The sequence below is a fragment of the Chinchilla lanigera genome, unplaced genomic scaffold, assembly GCF_000276665.1.
Source record: "Chinchilla lanigera isolate Chin_1 unplaced genomic scaffold, ChiLan1.0 scaffold00013, whole genome shotgun sequence".
NCBI lineage: Eukaryota > Metazoa > Chordata > Mammalia > Rodentia > Chinchillidae > Chinchilla > Chinchilla lanigera.
In genome coordinates, this window is record NW_004955414.1 from 6,716,031 (window position 1) to 6,724,037 (window position 8,007).

Genomic DNA, 8,007 nt, shown 5'->3' on the forward strand with positions numbered 1-8,007 from the left:
AAAAAAAATTGTCTTTCAATAATTTAATTCAACATTTATCCAAGGATTATCAACTTCATACAAATACTGTACTGGGGATTCATTGGATACAGTAGAGCAATGCAGATATGTAACTAAAGTACAGATCAGCGCACCATAAGAGCTTCATGAACAGGTCTACAGGATTTCAGAGGTAAGTGTGGGGAATGTGGACTGTGAATAGTACTTTTAAGGGAGGGGACTGTCTTTTAGCTGAGCAGGTAAGGGCTGAGGAGGAAAAGAATTCCATGAAAAGTGAGAGAACAAAGCAAGTTGGAGAGAGGTCATGTGGAACACTTTCACTAACAAAGTGTTTTAGAGAAGACGCAGACAAGACTGATGCAGGGTGTGTTATTCAAGCAGCTAGGGGGATTACCTCTAGGGGGAGCTCAAGATTTCCAGTCTTCATTCCAAATAAAGCTCTCCAGGTGAACCTAGGACAAAATGGAGATTGGAGGGGATGAAGGGCAGGATTCTGCAGGAGACTGTTGGAGGAATACAGTAGTCAATTGTTGTGAGCTGAAAGAATATTTTCCTCATCAATAATCTCGGGGCTTTTGGCTTCATTTAACTCCTAGAATGTGTTCATTTTTCCCGGCTTCCCTGGCTTACGGCCAGTGTCTGAGACACTCTTAAATCAGAAGGGCAATGGCCTCGTGGGGTCCATCGTGCCCAGCCCAGCTGCTGAGGCAAGAAACCTGATAGGGTTTGGGCCACGCATGAGCTGGTAGTAAAGAATGCGCATTTGCCCAGAGAGTGCTTACTTTGTTGGGTGAGAATCTTTTGCAGCCACATGCGTGATTCAGGACCCTAGTCAGATCCTTTCCACTTTCTTTTTTTTTAAGATAGGGTCTTGCTACGTAGGTTAGGCTGGCCTGAACTCTCTACGTAGTCCAGGCTGGCCTCAAACTCGTGGTGATCCTCCTGCCTCAGTTTCCCGACTGCTGCAATTACAGGCTGTTTCCACCTTCCAATTCTAGGAGACCGGGGTCTCCTGTGGTCACAGAGATAACTAGAATTTAGGAAGTAGGAAGTTTGTGTGCAGGATTCTTGCTGAGAGGTCTTGTCCGAAGCTTTAACTAGTGATTACCAGTAGACAGAGATGGAGGCCTGCTTCTAGCAATGGAAAGCGTCCCTGTGAGAGACGGACACTCTAAAGCACCTACCAGCACATTTATGAGGCTCCATTTCTCAAACTGAGAGTGAAACCTGGCCTGGGCTGTCCTGGGATTAAAACAATCCCACCAGCAGAAGCCTGAAACTGGGAGGATGGGGAAACCAAATTGAGACCAGCAGGTTCTCTACAGAACAGAGGCTGTGTTCTTGGACAGAGCCACCCTTCACTAAATTTAGAAATGCCAGGAGCAATGAGGCTAGGATCTTGGGGGAGTATTTAGTCTATAGGAATGAGGGAACACTGCGTGTGACATAGGAAAAAGAGGTGCCAATATCATACATTTTTAGTTTGCCAGTCTACAGGGGTGCTCAGGTGCGAAGGACCCACAGCTTGCACTGGTGTTGGGTCACTCTAGCATGTGTGTCAGAATGTCACAGTTTGAACCTTATATTTTTCTGCCTACATTCAAAGAGCATTTTAAAAATTCCCTTTTATGTTCATTTATAGGAGCCACTTTGTTATTCTTGTGCCATCTATGTTTCAGTATGAAGCCTTATGAGTTCTGGTACACTTCCTTATTCTATCACTTACATACATCTATCTTATTCATTTAAGGTTTATATTTTTGAAATCCCATTATAAAATGCATAACTGATTAATGCAGAAAATTTGAAACCACAAAAATGCAATGTAAAACAAAAATTAGCCATAATTCTACTACTCAAAATAAGCACTTTTACTGGTTTTTTACTCTTTTTGTTGTTGTTTTTTTACTCTCTGTGTGTATTTTAAAACAAAAATCATCTAAATTTTACATTCTGTTTTATAGCTTTTTCACTTTAGTAATCTTGTAGAATTCTCCCAGCGTTAATAAATGATCTACATCACAATTTTTCTCCTTTTCTCTTTCCTTCCTTTCTTTTTTAAAAATGATACTGGGCATTGAATTCATGGCCTTGTGCTTGCCTGGCAAGTACTGTCTCTGAGCTATATCCTCAGTCTTTTTTTCCTCCTGTGTGTCTGTCTGTCTACATCTATCTATCTATCTAATCTATCTACCTATTTATCTATCTATCTATGTGGTCTTTCTAAGTTATCCAGAGTAGCCTCACACTGCCTCAGCCCTCTTGAATAGTTGAGATTAAAGGAATGCTTTACACTTGGCTTCTCTATAAATTTTTGTATTATATAGGTATTATTTGTACATTGTTTTGTGCTTTATTTTTTTTTTTGGTTTTTTTTTTTTTTTTTTTTGGTTTTTCCCCGGTACCGGGAACCGAACTCACGACCTTGCGCTTGCCAGGCAGGCGATGAGCCGCTGAGCTAAATCCTCAGCCCTGTTTTGTGCTTTAAAAGTACAGAGGAAATAAAAGAAAGAAGGAAATAAGTCATCTAGAATCCTAAATTTAAATATTAATTCTTTTGTTATTCTAGTCCACTTCCTGACAGTTTGCTTTTTAAAATTTCATACACAATAAATGCATTTATGACTATAAAGTTTAAAATGGTACAGAAGTATCTTAGCCTTTTTTCTTAGTTTATAACAAAAATTTTTTGCTGTTTCTTTAAATAAAAATCTAACGTGCTCATCTATGTTTTTTTAATTCAGAAAAAAAGGCATAAATTACACCAATCTATCATTGAAAGGCAACTGTTATTAAAATTTAAACAATTTTCTTTACCATTCCTGATAACTTTGCTTAAGCTATTTCATTTAATTTTTATAACATTCCTAAAGGGTAGATACTGTTATTATTTTGATATAATAGCTAAATCTTGGAAACAGCCCATATGCCCATCAGAAGATGGGCTGGTAAAGAAATTGTGGCACTTACATACAGTGGAGTGCTACTCTGCATAAAGACGGGTAAACTTGGGTCATTTGGAGGTAAATGGATGCATCTTGAGACCAGATGCTAAGTGAAGTACATCAGATGCACAAGTTTAAATAGCACATTATTTCTTTTGTGTGAGAAACCCAAAAGGTAAATATGAAGCAAAACGGAGGATAGATATTGGGGAGTAGGAAGAACTTACAGGGAGGGGCATGAGGGAGGAGGAGGGCCAGAGAAGGAAGGGAAAAGGGATTTAAAAATGAGACAGTGGGAGGGAAAAATGGAAACAAGATTCTTGTAATGGGGAGGGGAAGGATCGAAAAGAGAGGAGGGAAATGGGGAAAAAAAGAATTATTGTTTTTGAATTAACAGACAAGAAACTAAGGCTTAGGGGGTTATATAATGTGCTCAAGTTTTCACAACCAGTAAGTGCCTGACCCCAGAATTTTGAGTACAGGTCTGGCAGGTACTGAGGACTTGGCCGGAACCCCATGGATAACAGTGCCACTCGTATTTGTGTACATGAAAGCATTTGACACAGGTTTTTTTGTAACTCATTATAGTTTGATAATAGATCTGTTTGTGCCAATGAATTATAAAACATTTCTTTGGCATTTTAATAGCTCTGTATGGTTCTGAATCTTTAATTAATCAATCTCCTACATTTATGTCTAGTTTTTATTATTGTAATTAGAAGTGCAATATAAATTGATGTATACTGCTAATTCTACTGGATTATTTCTCAGGTATATATTTCTGGGAACGGAACTGGTAATCAAAGACTAAATATATTGTAACATTTTTGATATATATCGACAAATTGTCTAATGAAAGGTCATAGTCATTTATATAATTACTATAACATTTGTACACTCTTTAGACAATTAACTCTTGGCATTCTTCATTTCTTTGATCATTATTTCAATGTGAATATTGTTAAATGTTAATTAGTCATGAATAATATTTCTTCTTTTGTGAATTGCCTGTTTATATTCACTTCCTAGTCTTCTGTTAGAATGTTTGACTATATCTTTATCAGAGGCATCTACCTTTGAGTTTCTTATGGTTGAAAATATATTTTCTTAATATCTTTTATGTTTTGTTGCTCCCTTTTCATCATTTTTCTTTATTAGTGTATGTTGGCTAATGGATATTTTGGGTTTCACTTTGGCAGACTTGCATATAACATACTTTAACCATTTCTCCTGTCACTTCCTTGCTTCCTAAACTTCTTGCTGTTTTCCTTATACATTTTTCTTTTTAAAACTTTTCTTTTTGAGACAGGATTTCACTATGTAGCCCAGGTTAGCCTTGAACTCATGATCTTCCTGCTTTAGCCTCCTGAGTGCTGGGATTACAGGCGTGCACCACCATGCCTGGCCTTAAAGTCTATTATTATTATTTACTAATACACTTTTTTTCTTGAGACAGGGTCTTGCTCTGTAATTCAGACTGGCTTTGAACTCACTGTGTACCCCAGGCTGGCCTCAAACTCACAGCAATCCTCCTGTCTCAGCCTTCCAAGTGCTGGGATAACAGGTGCGTGCCACCATGCCTTAGACTTTATTTTATTAAATGGTTTTTGATACAGAAAAATTTAGCAGGAAGAACAGAGTCCCTACATACCACCTCACCTCCATTCACACCCGTTTCCCCGTTGCACCATTGTGGTATGTTTGTTACCACTGAAAAACCAACACTGATACATTATTATTACCATATTCACATTAGGGCTCACTTTTCCTCTTTTACGTTCTATGAGCTTTGAGAGATGCATGATGACATATAGCCACAATTACAATGTCATACATAATAATTCAACTCCCCTGAGACTATTCTGTGCTCTGCCTCTTCATCCGTCCTTCCTGCCAGTCCCTGGCAACCACGGACCTTGTCATTGTCCTCAGTGTTGCCTTTTAAAGACTGTTACTGTCAGCACCATGGAACCTTCTCAGATTGGCTTCTTTTGCTGAGTAATATGTATTTAAAAACTTCTTTTGCTTAGTAATGGTTTTTTTTTGTTTGTTTGTTTTTGTTTTTGTTTTTTGGTTTTCTCCGGTACCGGGAACCGAACTCACGACCTTGCACTTGCCAGGCAGGCGCTTTTGCCGCTGAGCTAAATCCCCAGCCCCTTGTAATGTTTATTTAAAATGTCTTTGTAGCTTGATATCTCATTTATTTTTGTTGATGAAGATATGCCGTTGTCTGGATGTGCCACAGTATAATTATTCCTTCACCTATTCGGAGACATCTTAGTTGTCTCCAACTTTTGTCAGTTATGAATAAAGCTGTTATAAACATCTGTGACCAGGTTCTTGTGTAGATATAATTTTCCATACATTTTGGGTAAATACCAAGAATGATTGGTTCATGTGATAAAAATACAATTTTGTAACATTTGCCCTATAATTTTAATGGTAGCATTTTCCTTTGTGCTACTGAGGGTTGAATCTAGGGAGAACTGAGCTACATTCTTTGTATTTAAAACAATTTCTTCCTTTGTTTTTTTGTTTTTTTTTTGAGATAGGGTCTCCCTATGTAGTCCAGGTTGGCCTCAAACTCACTACATACCCCAGGCTGGCCTGGAACTTGCAGCGATCCTTCTGCCTCAGCCTTCTCAATGCTGGGATTACAGGTGTGTGCCACTATGGCCAACTGTATTTTTAAATTTTGAGACAAGGTCTCACAAAATTGTCCAGGCTGGCCTAGAACATGCTATATTCCTGACTCCCTCTCCTGAACAGCCAAGATTACAGGTGTGCTCCATCTGGTTTAATTATAGCACTTATGGTTAATTTTTTCTATTTGCCAATCAGTTTGCCCGAGACCACCAGAGTTCATTTTTTGATGGAAACAGTCTTTGGATCATACAGTAATCACCACAGACTGAACAACTTAGCATAGACTGATGGAAAATGTAGAGAAGTCAAATTAAGCCATTACTTTTTTGTCTTCTGTTCTCATTCCCTAAAAAAGCTTATAAGGTCATAGGTAATGTGTAACTTACTGCTAAAACAGAGACAGTTGGTCATGGCAGTATCGTTTTAGCATGTAGTATGTAAAGTCCTGTGTCCACAGAAACCCTTATTCTTGGGCAACAAAGATGGGTTCTGGATCCCTTTCTTTTGGGTAATTGTATTGACTCTGCCTGTAGGGTTTTGACCAGAGAATGAAATATTCCTAATAAATTTAAGAAAGATTTATCTGGTGGTGGCATACAGGCTGTCTGGAAGAGAGGACAGCTACAACCAAGGAAACGCATCTGCAAGGCAGGAAAAGTCTGAACTACTATTTTTTTAACCACTTAGAAGTGGAAAAGAAAGGGGAAAGACTTAGACAGTAACCTTGAAAACACTGGCTTTTTCTCTATGGGAGACTTTTAATCATTCTTTAAAAGTTCACTATTAATAATTTAATAATTGTAGCAGCCTCTTATGTAATTATATTGTTTTCATTTCTTTAACTCATTCCATATTTTTCAAAAGCAAAATAAAAATTGTTCTTGATCCAAACTCTTAGTGCTTAACCTAGCATTCTTCAACACTGTCATCACTAGTCATAAGCCAAGCACAGAAAGACACATATTGCACGTTCTCACTTATTCGTGGTGACTAAAAACAGTTGATCACATAGAAGAGCAGGATAGGAATCACTAGAGGCCAGGAAGGGGAGAAGAAAAGGGATAGTGCAAAGAAACAGGTACCAAAACACAGAGGATGGAAGCAGTTACATTACATAGCACAGTAGGATAACTGTAGGTGGGTGTAGTGATACACCTAGCACTTGGGAGCCTGAGCCAGGAGGATTTCCATGTGTTCAAGGCCAGCCTGAACTACATAGCTAGACTCTGTATCAAAAAAAGAAAAAAGAAAGATAACTATAGTCTACAACAACTAATTATACACATCAAAATAACCAGAGGACAAGAGTTTAAAGGTCCCCAACACAGAGAGATGATAATATTTGATGAGCTGGAAATGCTAACTACTGTACTCTAATTTGTCATTACACATACAAGTGTACTGAGTTATAATGCTATACCTCAAACATAAATATAAATATTATGAATTCTTCATCCTGGGCACAGTGCTCCTCTCTTCTTTCTCCCCTTCATAATCCTAGACAAAGTCGGAACCCACATGGAAGATTACTCCTACAGCCTGGGTTTTTACCCCTGTGATCTCCCAATACCATGAGTGTCCTTTGCCATCATTTCGTTTAAGCCACTCCAGCCCTCCCACGGGACTTTGATATTGCCCATAATAGCTCCAGTCTTTAAAATGCGCTGTCTCTTAAACTCCTCCGATCATCCTGCTCCGCCATTGCTTGCTTTTCTCCTTACTTCATTAAGAACAATCCCTTGACCCTTCCATTTTTCCTCAACCCTCCAAAATACTCCAAGATAACTGGCGGCAGCTTTTTCTGAATACGTAGAGAAACTAGTAAGTGTAACTTTCCTGTCAATGCATTGGAAAGCCTTTCAGGACTTCCCCAAATCTTGAGAGGATCATTATGAACACCATCATTGTACTAAAACTTTCAGAAGTATTGGTTAATTAATGAGAGAGTATGAGGCACACCACACTGGCTTTCACAATACATTATTTCCATTTGTTCTTGAGTGTAAAAGAAAAATGAAAAGAGAGACAATATCCTCAAGGCCAAAGACTGTTTAAAAAGCTTTTGGAAAATGTTATTAGATTCTGCTGTCAGAAGAAAATGGCTTCCTTTCCTGAAGCAACAGAAAAAGACATAAAATCGAGCTTGCCACAGTGAATGAAAGGTAGCAGAAAGATGTTTGGGACATGACTGCTTTGTCACTTTCCTGTGGCTACTATAACAAGTCAACACAGCCTTGGTTATTTTTTTTTTTTTTTTTTTTTTTTTTTTTGAGTCTGTCTTCTTTTACACATTGTAACATTCTATTTTCTGGATAGAAATCCTGAATGGTGTGCATATCTGGGCCTCAATTTCTCAGAATAAAGAATAAGAAATTAGACATACCTGAGGCTTTTAGAAACAACCCAGCACTATTTC

The 8,007-nt window shown here is 38.2% G+C and overlaps 1 long non-coding RNA gene across 1 annotated transcript in view; it reads right to left on the reverse strand.

Moving 5' to 3' along the window:
• Positions 1-6: 6 nt before the first annotated feature.
• Positions 7-8,007, reverse strand: part of LOC102012627 — a 133,161-nt gene continuing 125,160 nt past the window's right edge. The window contains exon 9 of the long non-coding RNA XR_001233088.1: positions 7-452. This is a non-coding gene — a long non-coding RNA (uncharacterized LOC102012627). The remainder of the gene's footprint in view (positions 453-8,007) is intronic.